At 47.2% G+C, this 21232-nt stretch overlaps 1 protein-coding gene across 1 annotated transcript in view; it reads right to left on the bottom strand.

Moving 5' to 3' along the window:
- Nucleotides 1-21232, bottom strand: part of LOC147120682 (rab GTPase-activating protein 1-like) — a 335058-nt gene that overhangs the window by 259006 nt on the left and 54820 nt on the right. The window contains exon 2 of the mRNA XM_085986863.1: nucleotides 6748-6822. The gene's annotated coding sequence lies outside the window, so the exon portion shown is untranslated. The remainder of the gene's footprint in view (nucleotides 1-6747; nucleotides 6823-21232) is intronic.

Raw genomic sequence — 21232 nt, 5'->3', positions numbered from 1 at the left:
ATGCTGACCAGATCACAGAGTCATCCGAAAAGGGACAACCTACACCACAACTCTATACGCCTAATGATGAAGCAGAGATACCCATAGTATCTACCTCCGATCCGGTGATACTGGAACCAGATGAACCCGACACTGGCATTCAAGCCGAATCGACCTTGCCAAAAGAACCTACTACACCACCGAAAACTACTACACCACCGAGGCGTTATCCGGACCGAGTCAGGAAGCCTCCAGAGAGACTGACTTATAATTGATTAACTGCAGCAAATGTGTAGATTATTGTTCTTGTAAACATGTTAATTAATGATTACTTAAAATGTTATGTACTAATTATCTAAAAGGGGAGGAATTGTAGTGTATGTAACCGTTCCACCTTAAGAGAACTATTTTAAGAGATGCACTACTTTATCTTGGCTGCTGTATACTGTAATACCGGTGGTGACCACACCGGTATATAAGTGCTGTGTAATGATTTATTGGGCAGTTCAGCCCTGACCTTCGACTAGTAAAGTCCTGTTAAAGTTATTCTTGTGGTCTGTGTGCAGTGATTCATATTAACCATAACTGGAACACACAGACTTAACACGGTCAAAATGGAGCTGGATACGGGGGCCGCTGTCTCCTTGATTTCAGAGAAGCTATTCAAAGAAAAACTGAACCACCTATCACTGACGCCAGCCAAGCTCATCTTAAAGACCTACACTGGGGAAACAGTCCCAATGCTGGGTAAGACGGAGGTCAAGGTGGAGCTTAATAGACAAACCGTGATGCTGCCAGTTTACGTGGTCAAGAGTGACTATCCATCCCTGATGGGCAGGCCATGGTTGGAGAAAATTCATCTGGATTGGAAAAAAGTGAATGCGGTGTCAGTCGAAGAGGCGGGGCTAGCGGCAGTGTTGACAAAGCATGCGGCTGTCTTTGACGGAGAATTGGGGAGTATGAAGGGGATTACGGTCAAACTCAAGGTGAAGCCTGACAGCCAGCCACGATTCCTGAAGGCCAGGAACGTTCCCTACGCCCTCAGACCAAAGGTGGAGGCTGACCTGGAGCGTCTGGTCAAGATAGGGGTCCTGGTGCCGGTTTCGCAGTGAGTGGGCCACGCCCGTGGTACCAGTGATGAAGAGTGATGGCGCGGTTCGCTTATGTGGAGATTTCAAAGTAACAGTGAATCCGGTGCTCTCAGCTGAACAGTACCCCCTCCCCATCATTTAAGATCTTTTTGCGGGTCTAGCAGGCGGTCAGAAGTTTAGCAAGATTGATCTATGCCAAGCCTACTTGCAGATGCATGTAGAAGAGGACTCACAGAAGTACCTCACCATCACCACCCACAAGGGCCTCTACAGGTACTGCCGCCTACCCTTTGGTAGAACGTCAGCACCAGCATTGTTTCAGCGGGCTATGGACCAGATCTTAAGCGGCATTCCAGGGGTACAATGTTACCTCGACGATATCCTTGTCACAGGAAAGGACGACAACGAGCATCTGCAGAACCTGACGAAGACACTGGGAAGACTTGAAGAATATGGCTTACGCATTCGCAAGGACAAATGCGAATTTTTCAAGCCATCAGTGGAGTACCTAGGCCATGTCATCAACACGGATGTCCTACACACAGCACCGTCGAAAGTGAAAGCCATTGCCGACGCTCCTGCACCTACAAATGTCGGCCAGCTGCGGTCATTCTTAGGTCTCCTGAACTATTACGGAATGTTTATTCCGCAGCTGGCATCACTGTTGAAGCCATTACATGAGTTGCTGTGTCAGGGCAAGGCCTGGGCGTGGACGAAGGAGTGCGAAGCTGCATTCAAGAAAGCCAAAGCAGCTTTGACTGACCCCAGAGTGTTGACGCACTTTGACCCGTCGTTGCAGATTCAGCTGGCCTGTGACGCGTCGCCTTATGGCGTCGGCGCGGTCGTGTCCCACATCTTTCCCTCAGGCGAAGAGAAGCCGATTGCATTCGCGTCAAGGTCCCCGAGCAAGGCGGAGGTGAAATACCCGCAGATCGAAAAAGAGGCTTTGGGCATCATCTTTGGAATCAAAAAGTTCCATCACTACTTGTTCGGAAGGAAATTCACCTCGCTGACGGATTATCATCCTCTGACATCGATCTTTGGTCCACACACAGGAATACCCTCCCTGGCAGCGTGCAGGATGCAGCGCTGGGTGCTGATGTTAAGCGCTCACAATTACAACATCAAATACCGGAGGTCAGCAGCACATGGCAATGCGGACGGATTGTCAAGACTTCCGCTCCCTGTGCCCTCTGAAGGCTGTGAGCAGAAGATTTTCTACTTTGACATGGTGAGCAATGCCCCTGTCACGGCCCGGCAGGTCAAGAAAGAGACCAGAGTGAACCCTACGCTATCCAAGGTGCTGGATCGGGTGATGCGAGGAGACGGATCACGGGTGTCGCGAGGAGACGGATCACGGGTGTCAGACGCACCACCTGAGCTCCTACCTTACCTGTCAAGAGGGAAGGAGTTGTCTGTCACGTCAGGATGCCTCCTTTGGGGCATGCGAGTGATCATACCACCAAAGCTGCGGAAACATGTCCTCAACAAGCTGCACTCAGGACATTGTGGTATTGTCCGGATGAAGGAGCTGGCATGAAGCTACTTCTGGTGGCCCGGTCTGGATCATGAAATTGAAGTTGAAGCGAAATCATGCCCATCATGCGAGACAACCAGGGATATGCCAAGAGCAGCACCACTGCATCCATGGGAATGGCCGGCGACACCGTGGCAACGGATCCATCTGGACTTCGCGGGACCAGTGGAAGGAGCGATGTTCCTGGTCGCGGTGGACTCCCATTCCAAATGGCCGGAGGTTGCAGTAATGTCCACTACCACTACGGAGAAAACCATCGAGACTCTGAGAGAGATGTTCGGGCGATTTGGTCTGCCGAAGCAGATCATAACCGACAATGGAACACAGTTCACATCCCAGGAGATGGAGGAGTTCCTCAAGAGCAATGGAATCCAGCACACATTCTCCGTACCTTATCATCCATCCATGAATGGATTGGCGGAGAGATTTGTCAGAATGCTGAAACGCGCGTTGAAAGCGGCAAGAAGTGATGCTCCTCCAAAGCAGCACCTGAATGCTTTCTTGCTGAAATACCGAAACACGCCTCATGCTACGACTGGAGCATCTCCTGCTTACCTACTCATGGGAAGGCAGCTGTGGACACGCCTTGACCTGCTGAGGCCAATGTCCACAGAAGCAGTGGTGCACGCCAATCAGCAGGATCAAGTCAGCAGACGAGCTCAGAGGTCCAAAGAACAACACTTTGTGGTGGGGGGCAAAGTCCTCGCGCGTAACTACACCACCCCGGAGCGGTGGGTCCCGGCTACGGTCATTCAAAAGATGGACCCCGTTTCATACCGAGACCGCACCGGAGACGACCGAACATGGAGACGGCATGTAGAACAGTTACTGCCAAGACAGTCGCCACAGGTAACCCAAGAAACAGAGGATCAAGGACCTGCTGGGGACTCCAGCAGGGACTGGTCGTCCGACCCTGAGACGGTGGCACCATCCACTCTTGTGCCATCGAGGGAGGAAGCCACGCCTGCAGGGTCACGGGAGAGCCAGCCAGAGCCTGCTCCTGAGACTAGGCGTTACCCCCAAAGAGAAAGGCAGCCTCCAGAGCGCCTTAGTTACAGTTAGTGCTAACCTGTGTGCATGGGGCAGAATAATCCCCAGGGTTAGCGGAATGTAGAGGCAGTCTACCCTCTCTTCCAAAGTTATAGTCATTTTCAGTTATTCTGTTTTGTGGACATTCTATTTTAAGGGGGAGGAAATATGTTGTGTATTTTGAATGTGTATTAGAATTGTCCCACATGGGATACTGTAGTGGTGATTTGCAATGCCCTATGGGAAATGTAGTGCATTGAGTGAAGAAGCACATTGTAAATAAAATGGCCATTAACTAAACTCTCCACCCCGGAATCCTTCTTAATTGTTATATAGGTAAGGGTATAAAACCCCTTGAGACACAACAGAAGTACAACAAGTAAATCGCTGTTTCACCTGGAAGGAGTGTTTGGGGCCCTGGACAGTGGGAAGGGGGGAGGTAAAAGGGCATGTGTTGCATCTCCTGCGCTTGCATGGGAAGGTGCCGGGCGAAGGGGAAGGGGTGTTGGGGGTGATAGAGGAATGGACCAGGGTGTCGCGGAGGGAGTGGTCCCTTCGGAATGCTGAAAGGGGAGGTGAGGGGAAGATGCGTTTGTTGGTGGGATCACGCTGGAGGTGGTGAAAATGGCGGAGGATGATCCGTTGAATGTGGAGGCTGGTGGGGTGAAAGGTGAGGACAAGGGGAACCCTATCGTGGTTCCGGGAGGGAAGGAAGGGGTGACAGCAGAAGTGCGGGAAATAGAACAGACACGGTCAAGGGCTGTGTCAACCACAGTAGAGGAGTATCCTCGGTTGAGGAAAAAGGAAGACATGTTGGAAGCACTGGTATGGAAGGTGGCATCGTCAGAACAGACGCAGCGGAGACGGAGAAACTGGGAGAATGGAATAGAGTCCTTACAGGAAGCGGGATGGGAGGAAGTGTAGTCCAGGTAGCTGTGGGAGTTAGTGGGCTTGTAGTGAATGTTTATCAATAGCCTATCCCCAAAGATGGAGACAGAGAAGTTGAGGAAGGGAAGGGAAGAGTCAGAGATGGATCATGTGAAGGTGAGGGAAGGGTGGAAATTGGAAGCAAAGTGAATGAAATTTTCTAGTTCAGGGCAAGAGCAGGAAACAGCACCGATACAGTCATCAATGTACCGGAAAAAGAGGTGATGGAGGGGACCCGAGTGGGACTGGAACAAAGAATGTTCCACATATTCCACGAAAAGGCAGGCATAGCTGGGACCCATGTGGGCTCCCATAGCAACACCTTTAATTTGGAGGAAGCAAGTGGAGTCAAAGGAGAAGTTGTTCAATGTGAGAACAAGTTCAGCCAGGCGGAGAAGGGTGGTGGTAGATGGAGACTGGTTGGGCTTCTGTTCAAGGAAAAAACGGAGCGCCCTCAGGCCATCCCGGTGGGGGATGGAGGTGTAAAGGGATTGGACGTCCATAGTGAAAAGGAGCTGGTTGGGGCCAGGAAACTTGAATCTGTTAAAGCGGCGGAGGGCGGCGGAAGAGTCGCGGATGTAGGTGGGAAGAGACTGGACAAGGGGAGAAAAAAAGAGTCGAGATAGGAAGAGATAAGTTCCGTGGGGCAAGAACAGGCTGAAACGATGGGTCTACCAGGGCAGTCCTGTTTGTGGATTTTGGGAAGGAGGTAGAAGCGGGCTGTGCGGGTTTGGGGAACTATGAGGTTGGCGGCCATGGAGGGAAGATCTCCAGGGGAGATGAGGTCAGTGACAGTCTTGGAAACGGTGGCTTGATGTTCGGTAGTGGGGTCATGGTTCAGGCGGAGGTAGGAGGAGGTGTCGGAGAGTTGGCGTTTAGCCTCCGCTAGGTAGAGGTCGGTTCATCAAACAACAACAGCACCACCCTTGTCAGCAGGTTTAATGACAATGTTGGGGTTGGATCTGAGAGAATGGAGTGCTGCAAGTTCAGAGGGAGGTAGGTTGGAGTGAATGAGGGGAGCAGACACCTGCCCTTTTACCTCCTCCCTTCCCACTGTCCAGGGCCCCAAACACTCCTTCCAGGTGAACAGCGATTTACTTGTACTTCTTGCAATTTAGTATACTGTATTCACTGCTCACGATGCGGTCTCCTCTACATTGGGGAGACCAAATGCAGATTGAGTGACCGCTTTGCGGAACATCCGTTCAGTCCATAAGGGTGACTCCGAGCTTCCGGTCGCCTGTCACTTTAATTCTCCGCTCCACTCCTATTCAGACCTCACCATCCTCGGGCTCTTACACTGTTCCCATGAAGCTCAACGTAAGCTCTCTTTCGATTAGGCACTTTACAGCCTTCTGGACTCAACATCGAGTTCAACAATTTCAGACTTTAACCTCGGCCCCAACCTTTTTTTTCCATTTTCTTTCTCTCTCACATGGCAGCTGTCTTTCATTCTGCCAGTGTCATTTACACTTCATCTAGAGCCATCTTTTGTTTCTTAACTTGTCCCATTACCATCTCCTTTTGCCTTGCACCATCATCCCTTTCGTCTCTTAATCTCTCCCGCCTTCCATCCTATCACAGACCTTCCCTTCTGTTCTTTCCTCCCCTCCCCCCTTTCCCTGCCCCCACACTTGCTTAAAAACCTGTTCCATCTCCAGCTTTTTCCAGTTCTGACGAAGGGTCATCAACCTGAAACGTTAACTCTGTTTCTCTCTCCACAGATGCTGCCTGACCTGCTGAGTATTTCCAGCATTTTCTGTTTTTATTTCAGATTTCCAGCATCCGTAGTATTTTGCTTTTGCTTCAAAAGTACTTAATTGGCTATAAAGTGCTTTGGGACGTCCGGAGGTCATTAAAGGCGCTATATAAATGCAAGTCTTTATTTCTTTACTCTTACCCTCCGTAACCCCTTGTCTTCCCAGCCTGTGCTTGTGGGTTGGATGGTAATGCAGTAAACGTGAGCAACTTCTCACATGAAACTTACTGGGGGCAAGTTTCAACCTTGCACCGACCGCATGCCCATTGCAGAACACCACCCCCCACCTCCGGCTTTCCCTCCACTGATTTCATTGGTTGGGATACCGCCCAGCCGGGGAAGCTGAAAGTGACCCTCACTGTGGCTAAGGTTGGAAATCTTTGCTGAAGTACTGCGTATTGTATGGCGCAGAGTACTCTACTTACATGTAGCAGGAGAACAGCAGCGAGGAAAGACTGGCCCTGGCAATAGCCAATGTCCTCATCGTGCACAGAGTACGCCTGCGGAGAAGAAAAGACAGCAATGAAAACCGAGGCTCAGTCGCAAGCTCCACCAGCATTGCTCCCGTCGTTTGCGGAGGTGTGTCCCTGTCAGGTTCATCCCGACAAGAGGAGCTTACAGTTTAATGGAATGGTACGTTTTCAACCTGGATTCTTATGGCTTTTAGATGAGGGGGTAACACGGGCATATTAGGATATTCTGATTAACCAGGTCGCTAGTTAAAATCACTAAAATTCCAGCAACTCTGGCACCTGGAACTGACCTGGATTTTTTTTTTTTTTACCTGCAGTGGTGTTTATATTGTAAATAAACACTTTATTTCAAAAACAATCGTTACATGTCTAAACAGGAAAGCAGCCAAACCGTTAACAATTAGCAGCTGAGGTGTGTGCAAGTTTTGCTCTGAATTGTGTGAAGAAAAAGATGGCCCACTATTGGTGTAAGCTGTATATGATAACGTGCTCACTAACAGCACATCTGTCCATACTTGTACCGGGGTTTTTATACACCAATACACGGACATAGGTTGTAGGATCAATTCCTCCCCCCCATGGTTAAAAATATTGGATTATGGAATATAAAAACCCAGAACTGCAGAGCACGCAAAAAGGGCTCAGCAATAAAGGGTTAATTCAAACATTGCAGTCGAAACCACGAATCTAAAATCTGAACAAGAACATCCGCATATTCATGTAGCTTAAGGGGTTACATTGTCCACCTTAGACCATGGCCGCCGAATAACTAGTTTCAGTACAGGCCTAGACAATGGGCCGGGCCTTGAGCCTTTTGATAACGAATGCTAACAGAAACCAACAACTTCGCATATGCAGTCACTTTGGGAAAGTTGCATTGTCAGAAAGATATCTCTAATCAATGGACAATACCAGGGACAATTCACACATTTTGAAATGAATCGTATGCTCAGGAGGGGGCCAGGAAATGTGTGTCAAGATACTGCAAGTTGGTTTTGGTTTAAAGTAAGAGCACTTCGAAGACAGTGGTGTGGGAAGCCAACGGCAGAACAGCGAACAGAAAGATTCGGGCCAACAATCAACTCCAAGACACAGCCGATCAGGAGTGGTGATTGTATGTTTCAGTCAAATCATAGAGGGGGCTTTTGTGATTGAGTCTGAGTAAGTTTGTGAGTTTCAGTCAGATCACAATAAGGGCTTTGTGATTGAGTCTGGGTAACTTTATCTAAATCGCGGACGGGTTTAACTGTGTCATACTGTGTCGATGCAAATGACTCTTGCATAGGGGTTTGTATTTTGGGGTTGTTAGCCTGATATAAATCGCAGGGATTTATACTGGGGAGGCAATTGTGTGTGTTCAATAAACGAACGAATCAAAGGTTGAGCCAAAACCCTGTGCCGTGTGTATTTTGTTCTTATAAATCCTGACGTCCAAGAACTGTGTAACGGGGGACCAGTATCAGAGAAAACCCCTTACAAGGTGCACGAGGGTAGGCTATCTTTTCTGGGGAATCGCTGGGACAACTTGCATTTATATGGCGCCTTTAATGTAGATAAATGTCCCAAGGTTTTCACAGAGGTGTAATCAGGTAAAATGGACGCCAAGCTAAAGAACGAGATATTAGGAGGGGGAGAGGTGGGTTTTAAGGAGTGTTGTAGAGAAGGAGAGGGAGCTGGAGAGGCAGAGGGGTATGGGGAGTTTCATTGTTGTCCTGGCCAACACTTAGCTCTCAACCAGCATCAGTAAAACAGATGATCTGGTCATTTATCTCATTGCTGTTTGTGGGACCTTACTGTGCACAAATTGGCTGCCACGGTTCCTACATTACAACAGTGACTGCACTTCGTAGGTACTTCATTGGCTGTCTTTGGGTATCTGTACAGTGAAGCATATTGGAAATAGCCACCTGCATTGCATGGTAGTGTATGCAGGGCCCCTCAACTCTGTAACCCGACATTTGATTGTCTTTGACTTGTTTATAGTTGACTCTTAAAGAAGTTTATTAAGATATAATTTAAAGCTACTGATTTGACAGCTGAATTTTTATGAATAGACCGCTAACACAAAACAAATCCTGCTCTGTTTGGCACACATGTTCATAAGGTTTTAATGAGGGACCTTCCCTTCTGTGGAACTACTGAATAGAGCTGCTCGGGCTGTGTGTCTGTGCAAATGGAGGGGAGAACAATCAGTAAGTAACATGGAGACACTTTACCAAAGACTGAGCATCATTAAAGGCCCATTTAAGTTATATATCATTGTGGCGCTGTCACAACATCTTCAGAATTACAGTGGCCCCTCATCAATTCACGGATACCAGCAAGCAAAGGCTCGCTTCCCTTGAGAGTGGAGGCATGTATTACCGAGTCAGAATGCATATCCCAGTCAGTCGCATCATGCTGCCACTTAGCAAAAGTTTGATGCGCTGATCGATTATGATGGTCAGATATCTTATGCAAGAAATACTATTTGTTAAAAGTTATGCTAAACCTTTCTAAATCACTGGTCAGGCCTCAGCTGGAGTATTGTGTCAAATTCTGGGCACCGCACTTTTGGAAGAATGTCAAGACCTTGGAGAGGGTGCAGAGGAGATTTACTAGAATGGTACCAGGGATGAGGGACGTCAGCTATGTGGAGAGACTGGAGAAACTGGGATTATTCTCCTTAGAGCAGAGAAGGTTAAGGGGAGATTTAATAGAGGTATTTGAAATTATGAGGGATTTTGACAGAGTAGATAGGGAGAAACTGCAGGAGGATAGGTAACCAGAGGACACAGATTCAAGGTGATTAGCAAAAGAACCAAGGGGGAGATGAGGAGAATTTTGTTTACGTAGCGAACTGTTGTGATCTGGAATGCACTGCCTGAAAAGGTGGTGGAAGCAGATTCAATCGTAACTTTCAAAAGGGAATTGGATAAATACTTCAAGGGGAAAAATTTCCAGGGCTATGGGGAAATAGCCGGGGAGTGGGACTAATTAGATAGCTCGTTCAAAGAGCCGGCACAGGCATGATGGGCTGAATGACCTCCTCCTGTGCTGTAGGATTCCATGATTTCTATGAGAACAGAACTTCAGGAAAGTATGGGGGATAGGGGTGCTGTGCATACTGGGAGTATGACATATAGAGATACTATACAGAAGAATGTAGCATGCACACATACTATATAGGAGTGGGCTACAAATTCGGGTCTGCTGTAGGTACCTTCTTGGGTTTAGAGGCCTCAGTTGTCCCCGTGGTCTGAGTATCTTAAGGCAGACTGAGCCAGCACTGGGTGAGATGACGTCTGATACAAATCATTGAACTGCTTTATTATTTCATAGTAAGGTGAACATCAGTGTTCCCTCTAACTTTATTTTTGGGTGTGTGGACACTTGAACAGCCTGCGCGGGATCTCCAGGCGGCTGCACAGCTACGGGAACATTAGTGAACATATAGACCGGTTGTGTCCGGACTCACTTAATGCAATCCATACCACTTATCCTTGCATAATCATACAAAATAAAGTACACACCACGCAAGCCCACATCAGTGGGTCATCTTACTCGACTGAAACTGGATGGTTTCTAATTATCCTCCAGTACTTCTTAACCTCTTCATCTCTGCAAAGCTTTCAAACCTGACTGTTAACACAGCTTTCAATTTCCAAAATGTATTTCTCTCTCTCCCCCATCTGTTCACTAACACAGACAGAGGAATCAAAGGATTTTCCAACACAATTGGTGAGAGGTGTTTTTCAATTACCCAGACAAGCTAAAACTTTACTTATTGTTTCATTTCTTAGTAAAACAACTTTCATTCAGCAAATTAAGCATCTTTCGCCCAGGAGCCTTTTATTTTAAAAAAACTTGTGCGAATGCACTTTGCTAAAAAACATTAAAAGTAATGCAAGTCTTTCTTTCTTTGGTTATCGATCCTTCTGCCACTGGAAACAGTTTCTCCTTATTTACTCTATTAAAACGCTTTATCATTTTGAACAGTCTATCAAATCTCCCCTTAACCTTTTCTGTTCTAAAGAGAATAACCCCAGCTTCTCCAGTCTCTCTACAAAACTGAAGTCTGCCATCCCTGGGACCATTCTAGTAAATCTCCTCTGTAGCCTCTCCAAGGCCTTGATATCCTTCCTAAACTGTGGTGCCCAGAATTGAACACAATACGACAGCTGAGGCCAAACCACTATTTTATAAAGGTTTAGCATAACTTCTTTGCTTGTGTACTCTATTCCTCTATTAACAAAGCCAAGGATCCCATATGCTTTTTTAACAGCCTTCTCAACTTGTCCCTCCACCTTCAAAGATTTGTGTACATTCACCCCTAGGTCTCTCTGTTCCTGAACCCCCTTTAAAATTGTAGCATTTAGTTTATATTGCCTCTCCTCATTCTTCCTACCAAAATGTATCACCTCACATTTCTCTGCGTTAAATTTCACTTGCCATGTGTCTGCCCATTTCGCCAGTCTGTCTATGTCCTCCTGAAGTCTATTACTATCCTCCTCATTGTTTAATACATTTTCATATCATCTGCATAATTTGAAATTATGCCCGGTATACCCAAGTCCAGGTCATTAATAGAAATCAAAAGAGTAGTGGTCCTAATACTGACCCTTGGGGAACACCACTGTATATTTCCCTCCAGTCTGAAAAACAATTGTTCACCAATAGTTTCTGCTTTCTGTCCCTTTAATCCCATGGGCTTTAATTTTGCTAACACGTCTATTATGTGGTTCTTTATAAAACACCTTTTGAAAATCCATATACACAACATCAATCACCCTCATCAAGCCTCTCTGTTACTTCATCAAATAACTCGATCAAGTTAGTCAAACATGATTTACCTTTAACAAAATCGTGCTGGCTTTCATTTATTAGCCCATACTTTTCCAAATGTCAATTTATTTAGTCCTGGATTATTGTCTCGAAAGGTTTGCCCACCACCGGTGTTAGGCTGACTGGCCTGCAGTTGCCGGGTTTATTCCTCTCCCCTTTTTTGAACAGGGGTGTAACATTTGCAATCTTCCAGTCCTCTGACACTGTCCCCATATCTAAGGAGGATTGAAAGATTATGTCCAGAGCCGCCGCAGTTTCCACCCTTTCTTCCCTCAGTAATCTAGGATGCATCCCATCCGGGCCGGGTGACTTTTCTACTTTGAGGACTGCCAACCTTCTCAGTTCCTCCTCTTTTATCGATTTTTATCCTATCCAATATCATTACTGCCTCCTCCGTAACTGCTACATTGGCAGCATCCTCTTCTCTAGTGAAGACAGATGCAAAGTAATCATTAGTACCTCAGCCACGCCCTCTGTCTCCACAAGATGATTTCCTTTTTGGTCCCGTATCAGCCCCACCCTTCCTTTGACTACCCTTTTAATATTTACATGTTTATAAAAGATTTTTGGGTTCTCTTTTATGTTAGCTGCTAATCTATTCTCATACTCTCTCTTTGCCCCTGTTATTCCCTTTATTAGGTGATCTCTGTACTTTCTATAATCAGCTTGGTTCTCTACTGTATTATGAAGCTTACATTTGTCTTCAGGCTTCTTTTTCTAACTCACTTTAACCTCTACATATCCAGGGAGCTCTAGCTTTGGATGCCCTTCCTTTCCCCCTCATAGGAATGTGTCTACTCTACCCAAACCATTTCCTCTTTGAAGACCTCTCATTGTTCAATTACTGTTTTGCCTACCAATTTTTGATTCCAATCCGCCTGGGCGTGATTCCTTTTCAACTCACTGAAGTTAGCCCTCTTCCAGTTAAGTATTTATATGCTAGATTGTACAGTGCTAAAACTTTTAACTTATGATCACTGTTCCCCAAATGCTCTCCCACTGAAACATGCTCCATTTGCCCCACTTCATTCTCCAGAACTAGATCCAGCACTGCTTCCTTCCTCGTTGGGCTGGAAACACACTGATCTAAAAAGTTCTCTTGCACACATTTCAAGAATTCCTCCCCCTCTTTGCTCTTTACACTGTTACTATCCCAGTCTGTATTAGGATAATTGAAGTCCCCATGTCGGTACTGTTCAATATGAATATAAATCATTTCCCACTTATTACTTGGATTACATAGGATATACAGCACAGAAACAGGCCATTCGGTCCAACCAGTCCATGCCGGCGTTTATGCTCCACTCGAGCCTCCTCCCATCTTTCCTCATCTAACTCTATCAGCATAACCCTATATTCCCTTCTCCCTCATAGGATTATCTAATTGCCCCTTAAATGCATCTATACTATTCACTTCAACCATTCCCTGTGGTAGCGAGTTCCACATTCTCACCACTCTCTGGCTAAAGAAGTTGCTTCTGAATTTCCTATTGGATTTCTTGGTGACTATCTTATATTGATGGCCTCTAGTTTTGCTCTACCCCACAAGTGAAAACACACTCTCTTGTATCTACTCTATCAAAACCTTTCCTAATTTTAAAGACCTCTATTAGGTTACCCCTCAGCCTTCTCTTTTCAAGAGAAAAGAGACCCAGCCTGTTCATCCTTTCCTGATAGGTGTACCCTCACATTTCCGGTATCATCATCCTTATAAATCTTCTCTGCACCCTCTCGAGTGCCTCCACATCCTTTTTATAATATGGCGACTAGAATTGTATGCAGCTCTCCAAGTGTGGTCTAACCAGGGTTCGATACAAGTTTAGCATAACTTCCCTACTTTTCAATTCTATCCCTCTAGAAATAAACCCTAGTGCTTGGTTTGCTTTTTTTTATGGCCTTGCTAACCTGTATCAATACTTTTCGGGATTTGTGTATTTGTACTCAGAGATCCCTTTGTTCCTCTAGATTCTTATTTTCCAAGTAATAAGTGACCTCCCTATTTTTCTTACCAAAATGTAATACCTCACATTTATCTGTGTCAAATTTCATTTGCCAATTATATGCCCATTCTGCAAATTTATTAATGTCTTCTTATAATTTGTTGCATTCCTCCTTAGGGGTTAACCCCCCTGCACCCCCCAACCAATTTGGTGTCAGCTGCGAATTTAGAAATTGTGTTTCTGATTCCATGGTCTAAATCGCTAATGTGAATTGTGAACAACAGTGGTCCCAGCACTGATCCTTGTGGAACACCACTTCCCACCTTCTGCCACTCTGAATAGCTACCCTTTACCCCTATTCTCTGATTTCTGTCTTGAAGCCAGCCAGCAATCCATTCTGCTACTTGTCCCGACTCCACATTCCCTGACCTTATTCATTAGTCTATTATGTGGTGACAAACTTTGAGCGCAGCCGAATTTGAGGAGGACACTCCATAATCCCTCACGGTTGACAGTGTCGTTGGCCTTTGTGAGATCAAAGAAGGCCATGTAGTGGTTGGTGCTGTTCCCTGCATTTCTCTTGTAATTGACGTGCGGTGAAGATCATGCCCATTGTGCCCCTTAGTGGGCGGAATCCGCACTGCGACTCTGGGAGGAGCTCTTCGGCCACTGGGAGAAGGCGATTGAGGATTCTTGCGATGGTTGCCCTCAAAAGTTTGTCACTATCCTCTGCCTGCTTCACGACGACATGCAAGCCGTGATCCTGACCAACGGTTCCACCACAGACCCAATTCATGTACGAACCGGGGTCAAGCAAGGCTGTGTCATCGCACCAACGCTCTTCTCAATCTTCCTTGCTGCAATGCTCCATCTCACCCTCAGTAAGCTCCCCACTGGAGTGGGGCTAATTTACAGAACAAACGGGAAACTGTTCAACCTCCGTTGTCTCCAGCCCAGATCCAAGGTCGTTCCATCCTCTGTCGTCGAATTACAGTATGCAGACGATGCTTGCGTCTGCGCTCACTCGGAGGTCGAACTCTGTAATGAAATCTGTTTGTCTTGGTCCTGTATTCGTTTTGCACTTATGTATATTACTCTCCCCCACTGTGTATAGTTTCACTTCCTCTTTCCCGACTAACCTGGGAGGTTCCAGGTCTTGGCTCTTGGCTCCGCCCCGACTTCTCTTACATAAAGATCCCAGGATCTGTATGACTCATTCCTGTGAACCAGTCGGCGTGTTGAGATGTTAGCTCTGATCCTGGTGATTAAAAGCCAACTTGTTTAAGTCTATAACTTCTAGTTTTGTGGTTATTGAAGGCCCATCAATTTTAATCACTAAAGAATACTAGGATGGATCAACTCCTAAAACCAGAGCGTCTGGACTTGGATCCACATTCTGCTGAAGCATCAAATCAATTTGGACACTGGCTCAAATGCTTCGAACTCTTCGCGGGGGCCTCATCCGCTAGCGAAGTAGATAAACTGAGTCTACTGACTACTCGCGTAAGTCATCGGATTTATTCGTTCATCCAGGACGCCACCTCTTACACGGAGGCCATCACTATCCTGAAGGCCCAATACCAGAGGCCGGTAAACGAAGTGTACGCCAGATATCTGCTGGCTACACACAGGCAGTGACCAGAGGAATCAATGGACGATTTCTTACAGGGCCTAAAGGACCTGGTCCGGGACTGTAACTGCAAGGCCGTGACGGCCAACGCGTACTCTGACGAATTGGTCCGCGATTCCTTCATCACGGGCCTCAAATCGAATTATATCCGGCAGAGACTGCTGAAGGAGGTGGTCCTGGACATAAAAAAAGCAGTGGCCACTGCGCGATCGCTGGACGTGGCCCAGAAAAACTCTGACTCTTATTCTTCCGGCCATGCGGCCCTCACCGCCTCGTGCGCGCCGAGGGGGCCGCCATCTTGGAATCAGCCATCTTCCCCATCCAGGTCTCAGACCAGCTCTACGCCGCCGGAGTCCCCACACAGAAGTTCACCCAGGAGTCCTACTACAGCGGCAATGTCTCGAGGCCCGAAATGCTACTTCTGCGGCCAGGCCAAGCACCCTAGACAACGATGTCCAGCGAAGGAAGCTACATGCTTCAAATGTAAGAAAAAGGGGCATTTTAGCAAAGTCTGCAGGGGGAATCCGATTTCCAACTCCGTCACCGCCTCGTGCGTGCCGTGCGGGCCGCCATCTTGGGATCCGCCATCTTTTCCCGACTCAACGGCCGTCCAGGGCCCAACAGTGGCTTCGATCACGGTGGATCAATCCAGGCCACACCCGTTGACAAAATCCATGATGGACATACAGGTAAACGGGAATTTAACTAAATGTTTAATTGACTGTGGGAGTACCGAGAGTTTTATCCACCCTAGCCTGGTACGGCGGCACTCATTAACGGTAACCCCTACACGGAGCAGAATTGCTATGGCTGCTAAGCCCCACACTTCGGACATTTTGGGCTACTGTGTGGTAACACTGACTGTAAAAGGCACGGACTACAAGGATTTTAAACTCCTCGTGATGCCAGAACTCTGTGTTCATCTAATCTTGGGCCTGGACTTCCAGTGCCACCACGAAAGTGTCATGCTAGCATATGGCGGGTCCCAGCCGCCACTCACAGTCTGTGGCCTATCAACCTTAAAAATCAGCCCGCCCTCTTTATTCGCTAATCTCGCTACGAACTGTAGGCCCATAGCGACCAAAAGTAGACGGTACAGTCTGGAAGACAGACACTTTATCAAGGCAGAAGCGGACAGACTCCTGCGGGAAGGCATTATTGAATGCAGTACCAGCCCGTGGCGTGCCCGAGTAGTCATAGTTAAAAATAGCGAAAAGAAACGGATGGTAATTGACTACAGCCAGACTGTTAATATTTATACCCCGCTGGGCGCCTACCCTTTACCCCGCATATCAGAAATGGTCAACCAGATTGCGCAATACCGAGTCTTCTCGACTATTGACCTCAAATCCGCGTATCACCAGCTCCCCATTAGAACGGAGGACCGCCCATACACCGCCTTCGAGGCGAACGGGCGCCTCTACCATTTTCTCAGAGTGCCCTTCGGGGTAACAAATGGGGTCTCGGTCTTCCAACGTGAGATGGACCGCATGGTTGACGAGAATAAACTACAAGCTACCTACCCCTATCTGGACAATGTCACTATCTGCGGGCACAACCAGCAAGACCACGATCTAAATCTTGCGAGATTTTTAAAAACTGCCCTAAAGCTGAATCTAACCTACAACGAAGACAAATGTGTCTTCAACACAACCCGTCTCTGTATCCTCGGCTGTGTGGTGGAAGGTGGGGTAATTGGACCGGACCCTGACCGATTACGCCCCCTAAAGGAACTGCCCCTGCCACACAATCCCAAAGCTTTAAAAAGGTGCCTGGGATTTTTTTTGTATTATGCCCAATGGGTGCCCAATTACTCTAATAAGGCCCGACCCCTCATTAAATCGACGTCCTTCCCACTATCAGCTGAAGCTCGGGAGGCTTTCACCAGTATTAAACAGGACATTGAAAGGGCTGCAGTGTGTGCAGTGGACGAATGCATTCCCTTTCAAGTCGAAAGCGATGCGTCAGACTTTGCCTTAGCTGCGACCCTCAATCAGGCTGGGAGACCTGTGGCCCTCTTCTCCCGAACCCTTCAGGGACCTGAAATCAGGCACTCTTCTGTCGAGAAGGAGGCACAGGCTATAGTGGAGGCAGTGCGGCACTGGAGACACTACCTAGCCGGCAAACGTTTCACCCTGCTCACCGACCAGCGGTCGGTGGCTTTCATGTTTAATAACAAAGGGGGAAAATCAAGAATGACAAAATACTCAGGTGGAGGATCGAACTATCCACGTTCGACTATGATATTATGTACAGGCCGGGAGCCCTTAATGAACCCCCAGACGCCCTATCGTGGGGAATGTGTGCCAGCATTCATACGGGCAAATTACAGGGTCTCCACAACGACCTCTGTCACCCAGGGGTCACCCGACTATACCATTTTATAAAGTCCCGCAATCTGCCCCACTCCATCGAGGAGGTCAGTGCAATGACCAGAGCCTGCCGCATCTGTGCGGAATGCAAGCCTCGTTTCTACAGGCCTGACCGTGCACACCTTATCAAAGCCACACGGCCATTCGAGCGCCTAAGTCTGGACTTCAAGGGACCCCTTCCCTCTGCCGACCGTAACGTATACTTCCTCAATATCATTGATGAATATTCCCGCTTCCCCTTCGCCATTCCCTGCCCAGACATGACCAGTGCCACGGTCATCAAGTGTCTCTGTAATCTATTCTGCATGTTTGGCATGCCGAACTACATACACAGCGATAGGGGGACGTCATTCATGAGTGACGAGCTGCGCCAGTTCTTGCTCTCGAAGGGGATAGCCACTAGCAGAACCACTAGCTACAACCCCCGGGGTAATGGGCAAGTGGAAAGGGAGAATGCTACTGTTTGGAAGGCTGTCACGTTAGCCTTAAAGTCAAAAGGCCTTCCGACCTCCCGCTGGCAGGAAGTCCTCCCAGACGTGCTCCACTCCATAAGGTCTCTGTTATGTACAGCCACTAACGCTACCCCTCACGAAAAGATGTTCGTTTTCCCCCGGAAATCCACCTCGGGCATATCTCTACCCGCGTGGCTGATGTCTCCGGGGACAGTACTATTGCGGAAGCACGTGAGAGGCCATAAAACGGACCCCCTCGTGGGAAAGGTACAGCTCCTCCATGCAAACCCGCAGTACGCCTATATCGAATACTCTGACGGGCAAGAGGAGACCGTTTCCATAAAAGACCTCGCTCCCTTGGGGAGCGGAGAGAACGATGGGAGACTACCCGATGAAGACCTACACTACAAAGAGACAGGACGCCCAGAGGTATCAATACCCAACTTTAACCTGGAGGACACTGCAGATAACCTGGAAGACACTGCGGAGGCCCGGACAGCGGAGGAACCAGGATCCACTCCCCTAGAGGCACCCCAACCGGCTTTGCGCCAATCACGGAGAACTGCAAAACCTCCTGACAGACTCACTTATACCAACTTTTAAGAAACATCACCCCGATGGACTAAATCTATAGAAGGGGTGAATGTAATGAAATCTGTTTGTCTTGATCCTGTATTCGTTTTGCACGCATGTATATTACCCTCCCCCACTGTGTATAGTTTCACTTCCTCTTTCCCGACTAACCTGGGAGGTTCCAGGTCTTGGCTCCGCCCCTGACTTCTCTTACATAAAGATCCCAGGATCTGTATGACTCATTCCTGTGAACCAGTCGGCGTGTTGAGATGTTAGTTCTGATCTTAGTGATTAAAAGCCACCTTGTTTAAGTCTATAACTTCTAGTTTTGTGGTTATTGAAGGCCCATCAAACTCCAAACCATCGTCAACACCTTCACCGAAGCATATGAGAGCATGGGCCTCACACTAAACATCCGTAAGACAAAGGTCCTCTACCAACCTGCCCCCGCCACACAGTGCTGCCCCCCCCGATTATCAAAATCCACGACAAGGCCTTGGACAACGTGGACCACTTTCCATACCTCGGGAGCCTACTGTCAACAAGGGCAGACGTCGACGACGAAGTCCAACACCGCCTTCAGTGTGCCAGTGCAGCCTTCGGTCGCCTGAGGAAGAGAGTGTTTGAAGACCAGGACCTCAAACCCGGCACTAAGCTCATGGTCTACAGGGCAGCAGTGATACCTGCCCTGCTGTATGCCTCAGAGACATGGACCATGTACAGCAGGCACTTCAAAGCACTGGAGAGGTACCACCAACGCTGCCTCCGCAAGATCCGACAAATCCATTGGCAGGATAGGCGCAACGACGTCAGTGTTCTTGCTCAGGCCAACATCCCCAGCATCGAAGCTCTGACCACGCTCAATCAGCTCTGATGGACGGGTCACATTGTCCGCATGCCCGATACGAGACTCCCAAAACAAGCGCTCTACTCGGAGCTCCGGCACAGCAAGAGAGCCCCAGGTGGGCAGAGGAAACACTTCAAGGACACCCTCAAAGCCTCCTTGAAAAAGTGTAACATCCCCACCGACACCTGGGAATCCCTGGCCCAAGGCCGCACAAAGTGGAGGAGAAGCATCCGGGAAGGCGCCGAATACCTCGAGACTCTTCGCCGGGAGCAAGCGGAAGCCAAGCGCAGGCAGCGCAAGGAGCGCACGTCAACCCAAGCACCCCACCCGCCCCTTCAACCACCGTCTGCCCCACCTGTGACAGAGACTGCAGGTCCCGCATTGGACTCATCAGTCACCTGAGAACTCATTTTTAATGTGGAAGCAAGTCATCCTCGGTTCCAAGAGACTGCCTAAGAAGATGATGTGGTACCTTATCGAAGGCCTTTTGAAAATCTAGATAAATTACATCTACTGCATTACTACCCTTCTCTAAGCTCTCTGTTACCTCTTCAAAAAATTTAATTAGTTTGGTCAAACAAGATTTTCTCTTTTGAAATTCATGCTATTTATTATTATATTTTTTGTTTCTGGATGTTCTTCTATTTTCTCCTTTTGTAGGGATTCCATTATTTTTCCGAACACCGATGTTAAGCTGACTGGCCTATAGTTCCCTGGACATGTTCTATCTCCCTTCTTAAATACAGGTATTATGTTAGCTATCCGCCAGTCTCCTGGCACTACATCTTTTTCTAACAAACTACTAAATATGTGCAGTAATGCCTCTGCTATTTCTTCCCTCGATTCTTTTAAAATGCGTGGATGTAATCCGTCCAGACAAAGGGTTTTATCCTCTTTGAGTTTCATTAGTTTATTCAATATATCTCCTTTTATTTTAAATGCAGTTAACTCATTACTAACCTCATCATCCAATGTCATGTCCACCTGTTCTATCTCCCTGGTAAATACTGAAGCAAAGTAACTATTTAATATCTCTGCCATCTCTCTATTACTACCTGTGGTATTATCCTCTCCATCCCTTCGTGATTGCCATCATGACTTTCCTTTTTAATTTATGTGCCTGTAAAATAATTTACTATTTTGTTTTATGTTCCTTGATAATTTAATGTCATAGTTCTTCTTTGCCTTCCTAATTGGTTTTTTGACTTCTCTCCTAATCCCTTCATATTTTCCCTTATCATGCTCTCCCTGCTGTCCATGTACTTAATGCATGCTTCTTTCCTTACTCTCAATTTTCCGTTATGGTTTTATTCATCCATGGTGTCTTATTAATGTTTAGCTTGTTCTTGTTTATTAGTGGAATATATTTTTCCTGGACGCTGTTGAACATCGTTTTAAATGTTTCCTATTGCTGTTCTGAAAATAATGTTGTCCATTTTATTTTCCCAAGTTCTATTCTCAGCCCCTCAAAATCAGCTTTTCTACAATCTATTGCCCTGGTCTTTGTCATACCTATGTCATTCTCTATTATTATCTTAAAGCGTATTATATTATGGTCACTATTGCATAGATGTTCCCCTACTTTTACTTCTCTTATCTGCTCTGGTTCATTCCCCATTACTAGATCCAATAACGAATCCTCCCTTGCTGGGCTTTTTACATACTGAGTTAGAAAGGAGTCCTGTAAACATTGTAGGAACTCCATTCCCTTATCCCCTTTAACTACCTCTTTTATCCAATTAATATCTGGGTAGTTGAAATCCCCCATGATTATTATTCTATATTTTTTACTCATTTCC

Source organism: Somniosus microcephalus, chromosome 4 (genome assembly GCF_052327205.1).
Source record: "Somniosus microcephalus isolate GS21.2 chromosome 4, FLI_Smic_1.0, whole genome shotgun sequence".
Taxonomy (NCBI): Eukaryota; Metazoa; Chordata; class Chondrichthyes; order Squaliformes; family Somniosidae; genus Somniosus; species Somniosus microcephalus.
This window is presented reverse-complemented; position numbering and strand designations above follow the sequence as displayed.